General features: G+C 43.3%; 2 protein-coding genes and 1 pseudogene across 3 annotated transcripts in view; 2 read left to right on the forward strand and 1 right to left on the reverse strand.

Moving 5' to 3' along the window:
* The window catches only part of LOC120877906 (GTPase IMAP family member 1-like), a 597608-nt gene that overhangs the window by 493046 nt on the left and 87529 nt on the right, over nt 1-17033 (forward strand). The window lies entirely within an intron of this gene.
* Nucleotides 10143-12264, reverse strand: LOC120877601 (annotated as a pseudogene).
* Nucleotides 14642-17033, forward strand: part of GIMAP4 (GTPase, IMAP family member 4) — a 7073-nt gene continuing 4681 nt past the window's right edge. Inside the window, exons 1-2 of one of the 2 annotated variants that reach the window (XM_040260375.1) lie at nt 14642-14713; nt 15984-16077. The gene's annotated coding sequence lies outside the window, so the exon portion shown is untranslated. The remainder of the gene's footprint in view (nt 14714-15983; nt 16078-17033) is intronic. The other variant, XM_040260376.1, reaches the window with a different exon arrangement.

The following is a 17033-nucleotide window of genomic DNA, read 5'->3' on the forward strand; positions in this document are numbered from 1 at the left end:
AGAAATGGCTCAAATTCAGTCCTGGAGGAATCCCTGGATAAGATTAAACAAACAAGGTCCAAATGTGACTAGGAGGATAATGAATATGAATGGTCCAAGAAGGGGCAAAACCCAAGACATCCAGTTCCAATCTGTCAACCATGACTGCCAGGAGTTGCTTAATCTCTGGCCAATTTGATAGGCTCGATCTGTAAGGTGTTTTGCAGCTTCCTGGACAACACCCAACTGGTTGTCATAGAAGCAGCGGGATTCATCCAGAAAAAGGCACAACCCCCCTTTTTCTACAGTTAGCAGATCTAATCCCCTTCTATTTTGTAACACTAGAGCCGTCAAGGAATCGAATTGATTTTGAATAGTTATTAGACCTTGGGATATTTCCTGGAGGCTTTCTGATAGGTCTTTAGATAGTGCCTGTAGTTTTGGATGGAGGTGGTTAGGCTGGCCGTTCCTGTTCCAATTCCAGCCGCTATTCCTAGTCCCACTAAGAGGGGAATGAAATGAATGGCTCATTTCATTTGCTTGCTAATGAAAGGAATAGGTAGGCATTGATCATTGGGGGCTATAAAAATATATCAAGGTGCAGGTTCCAGTCCAATTAGTAGGTAAACAGAGGTATGTAGATGCCACACACAAGAAAAACAGGCCAGGTGTCTCAACACAACAGCTGAAGTCGATGGCGAAGAGGAGTCGACGGGGAGGGGGTTTTATCTTTCATTCAAGAATGGTCAGGCCTGCTAAGGTGGCCCCAACGATGGGAGAAGTGGAGGACTATGCTGAGGGAGATCATCCTATAAAGGTTAAAGATTGTCCTGTAGGACCAGAAATATTATATATAGCCTTTCCAGTGGCAAAGAGTAAAGTGAAGGTATGGTTACACATGGGTTTAGGGATTATGTCCATGGATTGGTCATATGAACTGTTTTGGGAATTTCTAAATATGCAGAAAGGAGCTGGTTGTAATAGTCTTACTTTCTAGGTGATAGGGCCTCATTGGAGGTTTTCTGTTGTAGGAGGGAAGGTCAGTGAGTAAAGATTCTAAGACTTTGTCCGAATTCCATATTTGATCACTCATGTGAGGATGTTTAAGATACGAGATGAATAAAGGCTCCCCACGATATGAGTGGTGTAAGGATATGTTACCAGTCGTCCAGTCGAGGATGGATATGGGGAGGGCTGAATCTCCCAGAGGCGTTATGGATAGACATATCCAGCAATCTTTAGCCAATCGTGGGTTAGCAGCATTGAGAGTATGGGTTAAATTAAGGGTCTGGAGTAGATAGTTGTGGTCAGGGTTTTGAAAGAGTTTTGGGGCAGAGGAAAGAAAAAAGATAAGAAGATGCTAACCAGCATTTGGGCAAGTGAATATAAGATAGACTACTATGCACAATTGCACTCACCTCACACCCTAGCAAAGTAACACTCAAAATTCTCCAAGCCAGGCTTTAGCAATATGTGAACTTCCAGATGTTCAAGGTGGTTTTACAAAAGTCAGAGGAAGCAGAGATCAAATTGCCAACATCCACCAGATCATGGAAAAAGCAAGAGTTCCAGAAAAACATCTATTTCTGCTTTATTGACTATGCTAAAGCCTTTGACTGTGTGGATCACAATCAACTGTGTAAAATTCTGAAAGAGATGGGAATACCAGACCACCTAACCAGCCTCTTGAGAAACCTATATGCAGGTCAGGAAGCAACAGTTAAAACTGGACATGGAACAACAGACTGGTTCCAAACAGGAAAAGGAGTATGTCAAGCTGTATATTGTCACCCTGCTGATTTAACTTCTATGCAGAGTACATCATGAGAAACGCTGGGCTGGAAGAAGCACAAGCTAGAATCAAGATTGCTGGGAGAAATATCAATAACCTCAGATATGCAGATGACACCACCCTTATGGCAGAAAATGAAGAAGAACAAAAGAGCCTCTTGATGAACGTGAATGAGGAGAGTGAAAAAGCTTAACTGAGCTGAACTGACTATGAATAAAAATTGGATTTCAAAAGGGTAAAAGTTATAAACAGTTCCCTGCAGCCACAGGGTGAAGATATAATCTTCAACGTGTTCAAATGTGGATCCTTGATGACTCGAGACCCAGATATCTGCCAGGAGTTGTTCCAGAAATAACTGTAACCGTGAAATCAACAGGCTCATCTGTCACCAGTTGGGGCTGGTGGAAGCCATGAGAACTTTAGAGTTGTAGGGTCTGTGTGAGAAACTTGATAAGTATTAGTCTGGTAAGCATTCTCATCATTGGGCTGCATAACCTTTTTAAGCTGAGTGATGTGCTCCCAAGGGGTGGTTTCTTTTTTATTTTAAATATAAATTTATTTATTTTAACTGGAGATTAATTACTTTACAATATTGTATTGGTTTTGCCATACATCAACATGAATCCACCACAGGTATTCTTTTAATTTTGCAGCGGTAGGGGCCAGCAGAATACCATGTAGTGTCCTTGCCATTTAGGGGTTAGATCTGAGTGGGACTGAACTGTCATAGAGACTTTCTCTCTTATTTGGACGGATGCGTACGGAAGATTGGAGAGTGGTCGAGGTTATCTATATGTTGCCGAAGGGCATCGCGTATCTGGGCAAGTAACGGAAAAGGAACGTGGGATGGCAGTTTGGGACTGTCCTGGGAGGGGAGGGTCTTAAAGGTACTATGGGCCACCAATACTTGGCCTCGAATGGACTGATATTTAGAGGGTTTCTTGGTAAGGCCTTTAAGAGGTCTAAAGGGAGGCGTTTAATCCAATCTTGATGGAGTTTGATTGTTAACTTGGTCAGAGTTTCATTTAGGACTTGCTTGTCTGGGGAGGCCTTACAAATAGCTGTGAAAAGAAGAAAAGTGAAAAGCAAAGGAGAAAAGGAAAGATATAAGCATCTGAATACAGAGTTCCAAAGAATAGCAAGAAGAGATAAGAAAGCCTTCTTCAGCAATCAATGCAAAGAAATAGAGGAAAACAACAGAATGGGAAAGACTAGAGATCTCTTCAAGAAAATTAGAGATACCAAGGGAACATTTCATGCAAAGATGGGCTCGATAAAGGACGGAAATGGTATGGACCTAACAGAAGCAGAACATATTAAGAAGAGGTGGCAAGAATACACAGAAGAACTGTACAAAAAAGATCTTCATGACCCAGATAATCACGATGGTGTGATCACTCATCTAGAGCCAGATGTCCTGGAATGTGAAGTCAAGTGAGCCTTAGAAAGTATCACTATGAACAAAGCTAGTGGAGGTGATGGAATTCCAGTTGAGCTGTTTCAAATCCTGAAAGATGATGCTGTGAAAGTGCTGTACTCAATATGCCAGCAAATGTGGAAAATTCAGCAGTGGCCACAGGACTGAAAAAGGTCAGTTTTCATTCCAATCTCAAAGAAAGGCAATGCCAAAGAATGCTCAAACTACCAAACAATTGCACTCATCTCACATGCTAGTAAGGTAATGCTCAAAATTCTCCAAGCCAGGCTTGAACAATATGTGAACCGTGAACTCCCTGATGTTCAAGCTGGTTTTAGAAAAGGCAGCGGAACCAGAGATCAAATTGTCAACATCCTCTGGATCATGGAAAAAGCAAGAGAGTTCCAGAAAAACATCTATTTCTGCTTTATTGACTATGCCAAAGCCTTTGACTCTGTGGATCACAATCAACTGTGGAAAATTCTTCAAGAGATGGGAATACCAGACCACCTGACCTGCCTCTTGAGAAATCTGTATGCAGGCCAGGAAGCAACAGTTAGAGCTGGACATGGAACAACAGACTGGTTCCAAATAGGAAAAGGAGTACGTCAAGGCTGTATATTGTCACCCTGCTTATTTAACCTCTATGCAGAGTACATCATGAGAAACGCTGGAAAAAAACACAAGCTAGAATCAAGATTGCTGGGAGAAATATCAATAACCTCAGATATGCAGATGACACCACCCTTATGGCAGAAAGTGAAGAGGAACTAAAAAGCCTCTTGTTGAAAGTGAAAGAGGAGAGTGAAAAAGTTGGCTTAAAGCTCAACATTCAGAAAATGAAGATCATGGCATCTGGTCCCATCACTTCATGGGAAATAGATGGGGAAACAGTGGAAACAGTGTCAGACTTTATTTTGGGGGGCTCCAAAATCACTGCAGATGGTGAATGCAGCCATGAAATTAAAAGATGCTTACTCCTTGGAAGGAAAGTTATGACCAACCTAGATAGCATATTCAAAAGCAGAGACATTACTTTGCCAACTAAGGTCCGTCTAGTCAAGGCCATGGTTTTTCCAATGGTCATGTATGGATGTGAGAGTTGGACGTGAAGAAGGCTGAGTGCCGAAGAATTGATGCTTTTGAACTGTGGTGTTGGAGAAGACTCTAGAGAGTCCCTTGGACTGCAAGGAGATCCAACCTGTCCATTCTGAAGGAGATCAGCTCTGGGATTTCTTTGGAAGGAATGATGCTAAAGCTAAAACTCCAGTACTTTGGCCACCTCATGAGAAGAGTTGACTCATTGGAAAAGACTCTGATGCTTGGAGGGATTGGAGGCAGGAGGAGAAGGGGACGACAGAGGACGAGATGGCTGGATGGCATCACTGACTTAATGGAGGTGAGTCTGAGTGAACTCCGGGAGTTGGTGATGGACAGGGAGGCCTGGCGTGCTACGATTCATGGGGTCACAAAGAGTCAGACACGACTGAGCGACTGAACTGAACTGAACTGAACTGGCTCTCTCAACCTTACCAAAGGACTGGGGTGATAAGGAATGTGAAACCTCCAAGGAATTTGAAGGCTTCGTGCAATATTTTAGCTAATTTGGGTCATTTCATTAACCTATCTGTTTGTTTTTGCTCCAATACCATACTGTCTTAATTACTGTTGATATTGTTTTGATTACAGACAGCATAATTCCTCCCACTTTTTTCTTCTTTCTCAAAATTTTTTTGACTTCTCAAAATCTTTTGTGTTTCCATACAAATTTTTAAATTATTTCTTCTAGATCTTTAAAAATGCCACTGGTATTTTGATAGGGATTGCATTGAATCTGTAAATCACCTTGGGTAGTATAGTCACATTATCAGTATTAATTCTTCCAATTCAAGAACGTGATATGTCTTTCTATCTGTTTGTGTTGTCTTCATTTTCTTTCATCAGTGTGGTATAGTTTTCGGAGTCCAGGTCTTTCATCTCCTTTAGGTAGGCTTACCCCTAGGTATTTCTTTCTTTTTTGTGAAAAGATAAATGGGATTGTTTCCTTAATTTCTCTTTTTGATAGTTCTTTGTTAGTGTATAGAAATGCAACAGATTTCTCTTTTAAATTTGTGTCTTGCACTTCTCTGACCTCCCTGACGAGCTCTAGTAGTTTTCTTTAGGATTTCCTATATATAGTATCATGTCATTTGCAAACAGTGACAGTTTTACTTCTCCCTTTCTGATGTGGATTCCTTTTATTTCTGTCCCTTTTCTGATTACTATGGCTAGGACTTCCAAGACTATGTTCAGTCAAAATGGTAAGAGTGGGCATTATCAACTTGCTCCTGATCCTAGACTGAGTGTTTTCAGCTTTTCACTGTTGACTATGATGTTTGCTATGGTTTTGTCATTGTTGTTATTTAGTCACTAAGTCATGTCCAACTCTTTTGGGACCACGTGGACTGTAGCTGCCAGGCTCTTCAGTCTGTGAGATTTCCCAGGCAAGAACACCTGGAGTGGATAGCCATTCCCTTCTCCAAGGGATCTTCCCCACCTAGAGATTGAACCCACATCTCTTGCATTGGCAGGTGGCTTCTTTCCCACTGAGCCACCAGGAAAGCCCATGGGTTTGTCATATATGGCCTTTCTTGTGTTGAGGTAGACATTACTTTGTCAGCAAAGGTCATCTAGTCAAGGCTATGGTTTTTTCAGTAGTCATGTATGGATGTGAGAGTTGGACTATAAAGAAAGCTGAGCCCCAAAGAATTGATGCTTTTGAACTGTGGTGTTGGAGAAGACTCTTGAGAGTCCCTTGGACTGCAAGGAGATCCAACCAGTCCATCCTAAAGGAAATCAGTCCTGAATATTCATTGGAAGAACTGATGTTGAAGCTGAAACTCCAATATTTTGGCCACCCGATGCAAAGAGCTGACTCATTGGAAAAGACCCTGATGCTGGGAAAGATTGAAGGTGGGAGGAGAAGGGGGCGACAGAGGATGAAATGGTTGGATGGCATCACCAACTCAATGGACATGGGTTTGGGTGGACTCTGGGAGTTGGTGCTGGGCAGGGAGGCCTGGCATGCTGCAGTTCATGGGGTGGGAAAGAGTCGGACATGATTGACTGAACTGAACTGAACTGATGTTCCCTTTATGTCCAATTCCTGGAGATTTTTAAATTATAAATGGACGCTGAATTTTATCAAAAACTTTTTCTACATCTATTGAGATAATTGGATTTTTTTTTTATTCTTCAATTTGTTAACATGGTATATCACACTGATTGATTTGCAGAAATCGAAAAATCCTCATATCCCTAGGATAAATTCCACTTAATCCCAGTATATGACACTTTTAATGTATTATATGATTTGGTTTGCTAATTTTTTAAATTTTACTATTCATAAGACTGAAGAGAAAAAGCAAATATTGGCTACAAACAATGAACAAAAGGCAAATACAAACAGCAGCTAACATTTCTGAATTTCTAGCCTTAAGCTCTAAAAGGATGTCAACACTCAGAACCCTATGACATGTAATCATGTTGTCAATCATCTCAAAACAGAAATCTAGCTCATGCTTTGTTTTAATAACAGAAAGGCATTTTTCATGATGGGCAGAGCTTTCCACAAAGAAAAGCAACACTTGCAATTTATGGAGCCAACGAAAAAGATATTTTTAAAGTGTCCCACTCCTTAATCAGCTATACTCCAAAACAAAATTTAAAAAATAATTTTAAGTCTCCCCCTCTAATAGCTGCTCTACTCATCAGTTTTGCTTTTCATAAATACTTTAACATTTTAGAATGTTGTTGTTGTTCAGTCACTAAGTGCTGTCTGACCCTTTGCAACCCTATGGACTGCAGCATGCCAGGCTTCCCTGTCCATCACAAACTCCTGGAGCTTGCTCAAAGTCGTGTCCATCGAGTTGGTGATACCCTCAACCATCTCATCCTCTTCCCCTTCTCCTCCTGCTTTCAATCTTTCCCAGCATCAGGGTCTTCTCAATGAGTTAGCTCTTTGCATCAGGCAGCCAAAGTACTGAAGCTTCAGCCTCAGTATCAGTCCCTTTCATGACTATTCAGAATTGATTTCCTTTAGGATTGACTTGTTTGATCTCCTTGCAGTCCAAGGAACTCTCAAGAGTCTTCTGTAACACCACAGTTCAAAAACATCAGTTCTTTGGCACTCAGCCTTCTTTATGGTCCAACTCTCACATCCATACATGACTACTAGAAAAAACAATAGTCATTTTAGAATGTAAGAATGGGTTAAAAATGATGTTGCATTTTTGCTATTTTTATCTCATTTGTTTAAAATAGTGTGCTATTCATTTTTGCATAAACTAGTCTCCTAGTACTAGCTTTGGAAAATTCTGTTTATTTTCTTCACCCGTGAAAGTCCAGATACAGAACTTTAAGCTTTCGATGTTGGACGTACTTGCTTTTGAAAAGGAAATATTGCTATGCCACAACCTGTGATCAGTTATCATAAATAATTCACCCACAGAATCTGGGTTGTATGAATGTGATGCTTCTAAATCCTCTTACATAATAGTTTCAGATGATCCAAAGAGCCTGCAATGCAGGAGACCCGAGTTCAATCCCTAGGTTGGGAAAACATCCTAGAGAAAGGCATGCCAACTAACTCCAGTGTTCTTGCCTGGAGAATTCCTATCGCAAAAAGTTGGACATGACTGAGTGACTTTCATTTTCAACTTGTTTCACAGAGTTAAAAGCTGTCACTGTCATCAGTATTCTTTGTACATCAACAGGGTGCATGGCAGTAGGCTTTCACTCTATTTTCACTAAAAACATCTACAGACTAAATATTGATGTTCTTTGGGAAGCAGACTATCACTTATGTGCATTCTTTTCCATTGGTTACAATAAATTTTTCTTGCAGGGTAAATAAAGATGACCAGCAGCTTCTCAATATGCAAAAGATTGTCAATTCCCAGTTGACCCTTGCTAAAATATCATGGGAAGGAAAAAACAATTCACTGCTAAATAAATAAATTCTTGAGGGAAGCTGTCAATCATGCCTTTTTGCAATCTATCCTGAACAATTTGCTTCAGGGTCATTTAAAAGGCTACATATGGGCTTCCCTGGTGGCTCAGTGGCAAAGAATCCTCCTTCCAATACAAGAGACACAGATTCCATCCCTAGTCTGGGAGGATCTCACATACTGCAGAGCAACTAAGCCTGTGTGCCACAAGTACTGAGCTTGTGCTCTAGAGCCCATGTGTCACAACTACTGAATCCCACCTGCCCTAGAGCCTATGCTTCTCAGCAAGAGAAACCCACACTCCCTGCAACTGGAGATTAGCCCCAGTCTCTGCAACTAGAGAAAAGCCCACCTGCAGCAGCAAAGACCGAGTGCAGCCAAAAAAAAAAAAAAAACAAGTAAAGGTTACACAAAATTACCCAGCCAGCATTTTTCCTTTTGCCTGGCCAACTTGTTACTCACTGCTCATCAGATAGAGCAGTTTAGGACAGATTCCATGGGAGGCACATGGTGCTTAATGGGAAGAAGTCCTCAGAAACAGGGACAGGTAGGGATCACAGAAAAGACAGGGAGGATTCTCATTGTGCTGGCTGATTTTGAGGAGTTCTTTTCTTACCTACTTACCCTAAACAAAAAGGCTGACTAAAAGCATCAAATATATCATCAAGAGTGTTCTGTATAAAGTGGGGCTGGCTGGTAGGATTTTGCAAACCTGCTTAGCCATTAGACTCTTGGTAAGATTTTGTCTGAAAGGAATTGTCAGAGATCTGAGTGCCATCTGGGGGTGGGAGGGGCGGGGTGGGCATGGAAGACAAGGTCTAGGGAAGCCCAAAGTGACCACTGCTACTGCTAAGTCATTTCAGTCACGTCTGACTCTGTGCAACCCCATAGATTGCAGCCCATCAGGCTCCCCTGTCCCTGGGATTCTCCAGCAAGAATACTGGAGTGGGTTGCCATTTCCTTCACCAATGGATGAAAGTGAAAAGTGAAAGTGAAGTCGCTCAGTTGTGTCCGACTCTTAGCGACCCCATAGACTGCAGCCCACCAGGCTCCTCCATCCATGGGATTTTCCAGGCAAGAGTACTGGAGTGGGGTGCCATTGCCTTCTCCCACAAGCTTGTCTAATTACTAACCTGCACTCAGGAAGCCTCTTGACCTGCTCTTACAGGAGCAGACACAGTATGCTTTCCCTATTTCCTTTCTACTCCCTCTCTAGGGAGCCCTGGGACAGGCTCCAGTACTTCTCATGTAAATGCCATCTCTACCCCTTCACCTCCCGAGGAAGGAAGAGTCCAGACGCTTATCTCCTAAAACAAGATGGTCATTAAATCTGGGGGCTACTCTACAGTTGGAGAAGACTCTTAAGAGTCCCTTGGACTGCAACGAGATCCAACCAGTCCATGCTAAAGGAAATCAGTCCTAGATGTTCTATGGAAGGAATGATGCTAAAGCTGAAGCTCCAGTACTTTGGCCACCTCATGCGAAGAGTTGACTCATTGGAAAAGACTCTGATGCTGGGAGGGATTTGGGGGCAGGAGGAGAAGGGGATGACAGAGGATAAGATGGCTGGATGGCATCACCAACTTGATGGACGTGAGTTTGAGTGAACTCCGGGAGTTGGTGATGGACAGGGAGACTGGCATGCTGCAGTTCATGGAGTGGCAAAGAGTCAGACACGACTGAGCCACTGAACTGAACTACAGTTCAATTCAACAGATACTCATTTAATTCCATATGTGCAAGAAAGCTGAAAACCTCGGTAGTTTCTTCTTTTTGATTCTGCCTAACTAGAAGCCCTGCTGCATTTATGTACTGACGATGGCCATCAGCTTCAAAGGAACAGTTCTGTCCAGCCCAAAGGCCAAAATCTCCAGGGGGGTACAATTTCCGGGTCCATGGTATGAAATGCTGCACACCTGAAATTTTAAACAACTGGCTAGGCAGTATTCCTCCCTTCCATCTACTCTCAATCCCTGGAAAAGCTCAGACCATTAGGAACATACATATCTTTCAAATTTTGAGAGTCTTATGCAAAGGTCATTCTTCACATACACTGTAAAAGAGATTTTCCTCTTCATTTCTCCAGTACTCTCCCTGGGCCAGGGAGTCCCTCACAGAGGGATTGCACTTAGCCAGCAGAACCTGGATGCCAATGGCCTCATGAACCCTGAGAACGTCTTTCATCATGTGGATCCCTGCTGACTCTAAAAGCTGTGCTGCACTGCAGTCAGTCACGATGGTGTGGAATTCTAAGGAATCATGGGAAAGTTGCACTGAAACTTCATCCTGGATTCCACTGAGAGCGGCTATTTCCCTTTTCATCTTTTTCTTTGCTACTTTCTTCTGAGCTGCCTATGAAATGATTGGATGGCATCACTGGCTCAATGGACATGAGTTTCAGCAAACTCTGGGATTTGGTGATGGACAGGGAGGCCTGGCGGGCTGCAGTCCATGGGGTTGCAGAGTCAGACGCAACTGAGCGACTGAACTGAACTGAAGTTACTAAGACTGGATTGGGGTGGGGGGTGGTTTATAAAGAAGACTTAAAATATTCTCTGTTCATGTAGTAGAGAGCAGATTCAAAGTGGACAACCTTGATGGCTGACTTAGCCTGATAGGTCTAGTAGGCAGACATGGATTCAAAGATTTCAGGCTCTTTTGTTGAGCCAAGCAATGAAGTCTTTACTTCTGAGTGTAGAGGATGAGCCAAAACATAGAAAAACCAACCCCAATAAGCAGGCCTATTTGAGTACTTAGTTCAGAGGACAACACAGTACCAAATGAGATAACTATCCATTCGGCTAATTCTCCACATCGTCCATGGAATTCTCTAGGCCAGGATACTAGAGTGGGTAGCTGTTCCCTTCTCCAGGGGATCTTCCCAACCCAGGGATCGAACAGGAGTCTCCTGCATCACAGGCGGATCCTTTTCCAGCTGAGCTTCCAGGAAAGCCCCACATCTTGGGCAGATTCTTAATTTACATAGGGCTCTCCAGAGATGGGGCTTTCCAGGTGGCACTAGTGGTAAAGAATGCACCTGCCAATGCAGGAGACTTAAGAGACATGGGTTGTATCCCTGGGTCAAGAAGATCCCCTGGAGGAGGGCATGGCAACCCACTCTGGTATTCTTGCCTGAAGAAGTTTCATGGGCAGAGGAGCCTGGTGGGCTACAGTCCATGTGGTCACATAGAGTCGGACATGACTGAGTGACTAACAGTTTCACTGTCAGTGATGAATGATCCCCGCCATTACTCCAACGGAGTCTGAGTCCAGGGAGATACTTGGCCTGAGATGTAAGAGCTGTGAAGGTGGCACGGGTGACAAATCCCCTCAGCAAGGCATCTGAGAGAGAGACTGAAACAAAGCCCGCTTGGTAGAGCCCACGGCTGCCTGATAAACTCCAACATTAAAGGCTACCGTACTGTCAACTATAATGTCATAGCTACTTGTGTTACATACCTTGCCTGATGTCTGCTTAATAATGTGCTCCCACCTGAAACCAGTCCCAAAGAAGGCGCAACATGGGCAGCGTCATAGCCAGCTCCGTACAGTTCTCAGTCAACTACAGCTGACTGATCATAAGGCACAACACTCCAAAATGCCCACAGAGATGTGATGGGAGGTCCCCAATAGGAAGTAAACGAAGCCGACAAAAAAAGATGTGTGTAGACCATCGATATGTTCCTGGCCAGCCAAGAGAGAATAAGCAGTGGGCTGGGGCACCAACAAGATGCCCACAATCAAGACAGACATCACATCTCCTAAAATGTTTTCCTCCAGATTACATTTTGGGAGCCACTGCAAAACAGGAAGGAAACCAAAAATGATATTTTGGGGTTTGGTTGGATTGCACTGGCAACTGTAGGTTTTGTGGCAAATTGCCTGAAGTTAGTATCTGGTTTCTCTTAAGGCTCCAAGTGGGCCCTAGGATGAGGTCTGCATTGATCATTGGTCTCAAATTGCTGAAAGTTCTTACGTGATTCCTCTTCATGTTCCAGGGGGATCCTACATGGAGACCTGCATTGGTTATTTCCTTTAACGGAGTCCTCAGATGAAAGGTTATCTTTGTTTTTATTTTTTAAAGTCATTTCCAGAGATAGATGTTCCAGCCTCCCTGAGCAAGAAATCAGATTGGTGAATTCACACAGGAGCTCTTCATTTCTCAATGCAGCTGGTGCAGGACTCTCTTCTCACTTTCTACCTTCAGGCCAGGCTAGTTTGAGTGCATTCCTTCTACTTTGGAATAGCTGTCTGTGATTTCTGGGTCAAGAAACTTTTCCCAACCGCTTGATTCTGGGCCACCCAACACAACCTGCCTTCAAGGAGCATCTTCCACCATGGCGGTACTGAGGGGATAAGGTGGTGTGGGCATAGGCAGCCCACCTCCAGACCAGCGTCCCTTTAACCCATTGACCCCTTGCCCACCCATTGCCTGGTCCCTGGAAGAGGAGGGCCCAGCCAGGCAGGGCAGGGGAGTGGAACGCAGGCACCATCTGAAAGGTGCAGAAGGTGACTCTAGAGTGAAAGCCCAGCACGGTTTGTTAATATTTTGTTGAGGACATTTGCATATATGTTCATCAGTGATATTGGCCTATACTTTTCTTTTTTGTGTTATCCTTTCAGATTTTGATATCAGAGTGATGCTGGCCTCATACAATGAGTTCGGAAGTATTTCTTCCTCTGCAATTTTAAAAAATCATTTGAGAAGGATAGCTGTTAACATTTTCATAAATGTTTGGTAGAATTCACTTGTGAAGCCATCTGGTCCTGGACTTTGTTTCTTGGTCTGAATAACACATTCAGTTTCATGATTAGTTATTGTGAAAGTGAAAGTCGCTCGGTTGTGTCCGAGTCTTTGTGAACTCATGGACTATACAGTCCATGGAATTCTCCAGGCCAGAATACTGTAGTGGGTAGCCATTTCCTTTTCCAGGGGATCTCCTTGACCCAGGTCTCCCGCATTGAAGGTGGATTGTTACCAGTATCGCCACCTGTCAAGTGGGAGACTGGGTTAGATTTCCCAATAGGGAGACTATAGAACTTGTTATTGGTGTATTCATATATTTGATTTTTTTCCTGGTTCACTGTTGGGAGATTGTACCTTTCCTAGAATTTGTCCACTTCTTCCATGTTGTTCCTTTTATTGGCAAGATTGTTTTAGCTATCCAGGGTCATTTGTGTTCCCATACAAATAGTAAAATTTTGTGTTCTAATTCTGTGAGAAATGCCATTGGTTACTTGATAGAAATTGCATTGAGTCTGTAGATTACTTTGGATAGTATAGAACAGTATCATGACAGACATTTTCACAATGCTGATTCTTCTAATCCATGAACATATATATATATATACACTTGCCTCCTGCCTCTCTGGGTGGCTCTCCAAGATCAGCAGGTGAGTCTCCTTCAGGCTCCTGTGTTATCACTGCTTCTGCACTGGGTCTCGGAGCATGAGAGATTTTGTCCATGCCCTTTGAGAGTGGGCTCTCTGCTTTCCATGCCTTCTCGCTCTCCCATGTGTAAGCCCTGTAGCCTCCAAAGCCACGTGTTTTGGGGTTTCTCGGGGGGCTCAGTCATAAAGAATCTGCCTGCGATGCAGAACACGTGCGTTCGATCCCTGGGCCAGGAAGATCCCCCAGAGCAGAGAACGGTTACCCACTCCAGGATTCTCACCTGGAGAATCCCATGGAGAGAGGAGCCTGGCGGACTATGGTCCAGGGGGTCACAAAGAGCCAGACACAACAGAGCAATGACACAACAAAGTCAGATATTTGGGGGGCTCACCTTTCTTCTGCAGGACCCCCCCCTCTCTGGGGAGCCTGAAGTGGGGCCCAATCCCTTGCTCCTTGGGGAAAACCTCTCTTGTTCTGATTATCTTCCTATTTGCGAGTCACCTACCTAGGGATGTGGGTCTTGACCTTACTCCCTCCTATCTGTCTTGTTGTGGTTCCTTCTTTTTACCTTTAGCTGTGGAAAATCTTTTCTACTAGTTCTTAGATCATAGTTATTTTCTAGATGCTTATAATTCTGGAGTGCCCATAGGAGGAATTGCACTCAGGGTCTTCCTACCCTGACATCTTGGCCACACTCTGAGCGTCAGCACTCTGGTTTTGACCCAGCAGTTTTTTCTCGACTTTCACAGCATGCCCCATCTTGTTTCCCTCCCTTCTGTACTCTCTGCATGCCCTAGTATGGTAGTGACTAGGCAGGTGTGGCCATTCAACTGTAACTTTCAATTGAACAATTTGGAATAAAATGTAAAATTCAGTTCTTCAATTACACTTCTTACATTTCATGAGCTCAATAACCCATGTGGCTCAGGGCAACCAAACAGAACCACACAAAACAGTTTCATCTTTGCAAAGAGTTCTAACTCTCCTAGATGATCACACAGGCAGCCGGTCTTTTGTGTAAGTTTGGATGTCTCCGCCCTCACTTCCTGTCTCCTCCTGCCTCCTCCTTTTAATAGCTTTGCATCACCTCCTGGTTCAGCCTTGTCTTCAAAGTAAGAGAAGGGAGCAGGCCCCAGATTTTCTAGGTAAGGGAAGAGGTGTGTTTGTGGGGGTGAGAGGGAGGGAGGGAAATGTGTGATTTGATGGACGGGGACTTCTCCCCTGGATCTATATCTTAAACCTCCTTGCAAACTTGTTCTCGAAATATATTTCTCATTGGGTTTCTCTTTGCTGTTTTTGATGATTTTAGGCTGTAATCTGTTTTGAAGGCTGAGCCCTACAAATTGATGCCTCTTTCCATGGTGATGGCTCAGAGGATTGTTGTGCAAACAAATGATTCCTCTCACCACTCATAGAATTTATAAGAAAACTTGAAGTTTTCAGGATTAGCATTCATTCTGTGGGAAGCTGGTGGTGAGAAGAGCTCGAGGAGATGTAAGAGGCACAGCTCGGCACTTCCCCTGTTGCAAAACCAGCACACAGAGCAGGACCAGTGAATCTGTTACCCAGTTAACTCTCTGCTCAGAGCTGCCCCTTTGGACCCGCCTCCTCGGGGACAGCCTCTTCCTGGGCCTCACCCCGAGCTGGGGAAGGGAAGCTTTTAGAAGACAGGAGGAGGGAGACGCCAACCCATATTACTGTCTACCATTCAGGAGAAGCAGGGGACCAACTGATGCCTGTTCCTTAAACAACAGGAGGAGAATTCAACCATCCAGTGTCAGTGTATAGACAAGGTCAGTCCTCTGGTTTAATATCTGAACTAGGATGAACAGAACAGCATTAAGGAATGCTGAAGACAGAGGCCACAGACTGGACAGCAGACTTTAAAAATAGCCAAAACCTTGTGTGTTCCTATTTCTGGTATCTTACTCCTTCTCCTAACGCCCACAACCGACATCAGCTTTATGAACAAAGCCTATTCTTTAAAATTCGGTGATTTCAGTTCCCAGTTTATTAAGCTGTTTCCAACTCTTATTCCTAATCAACTTTCAAAAGAAAGTGTTTCACATTTGTATTTGATGCATTCCTATCAGATGACTCTATCTTTAGCAAATAGCATTTTCAGCCTGTTCTATTTAAAATCTGCTCTGCTAAGAATTCTTCAAATGGCTTTCTCCATTGCCCAACGTTAGATGTAGTGAGAAAATAAAACATCTAAAATGTAATGCCATGTTTCAAGAGCAATGTGTTTTTAATAAGGAAAAGATAAGTTTTTTCACAGCCAGATGCAAGCAAGATATAAAGCTCAATCACAGAGGAGGCAAGAAACAGTGGGGTATTTTTTAATCAATTAATGTATTAAACAAATATTTTTTGAGATCCATGCTTTGTCCAATACTGTGCTTTTTTCCTCAGGAATAAGCGGGTATTCAAGACACAGACGGTTCACCATCACAAAACTAGCAGTCTACAAGGAGACAGTAAAAAAAAAAAACCACTTCCTATCGTGGTATGTATTCTATAGAAACTCTTGGGTGTAGTTAGAACAAAACCTGTCTTGTTGGTTGATGATGTGGGTGGAGAGACCCCCTCTGGAGAAATAACAAAATACTGAGGCCTCAGTGCTGAGCAGAAACAGTTGGCCATTGGGTGGGGGTGGGAGTTCTCTGGGGAGGGGAAAGTGCTTCTCAAATATCTAGGAGCTGGGGGGAGCTTGGAGGATTCAGGGGACACTGAGGAGGCCAGTATGATTAAAACTGTTAGAGAGAGAAATTGATCCTGCAAGGCCTTCAGGATCATTCCAAGGGCTTTCAACTATTTGAAAAATAAAAAACAAAAGCAATCCATTAGAAAATCTAAACGAGAAAAAAAGCCAAATATCAAAAAGGCATCTGACTATGTATAGAGAGAGTAACATGGAAATATGCATTACCATATATAGAATAGGTAGCCAATGGGAATTTGCTGTATGACTCAGGGACCTGAAACCACGGCTCAGTAACAACCTAGAGGGGCAGGATGTGGAGGGAGGTGGGAGGGATGTTCAAGTGGGAGCGAACATGGTAAACCTATGACTAATTCATGTTGGTGTTTGGTAGAAACCAACCCCATGCTGTAAAGCAATTATCCTTCGATTATAAATTTTAGAAAGGCATCTGACTACTGAGTAGAGGAGGGATGGAAGCTACAGCATCACCTGGGAGCCTACTGCATTGCAGCAAACGACAGGACTGGACTCACATGGAGATAGGGAGAAAAGGAGGATTCCTCATCTGGGGAACAAACTCTGCAGGGTTTGGTGATGACTGTGAGCAAGTGAGGAAAGAAGTGATTGAGAGATGACCCCAATAACCTCAGATATGCAGATGGCACCACCCTTATGGCAGAAAGTGAAGAGGAGCTAAAAAGCCTCTTGATGAAAGTGAAAGTGGAGAGTGAAAAAGTTGGCTTAAAGCTCAGCATTCA

The sequence above is a fragment of the Oryx dammah genome, unplaced genomic scaffold, assembly GCF_014754425.2.
Source record: "Oryx dammah isolate SB20612 unplaced genomic scaffold, SCBI_Odam_1.1 HiC_scaffold_18, whole genome shotgun sequence".
NCBI classification, from domain to species: domain Eukaryota; kingdom Metazoa; phylum Chordata; class Mammalia; order Artiodactyla; family Bovidae; genus Oryx; species Oryx dammah.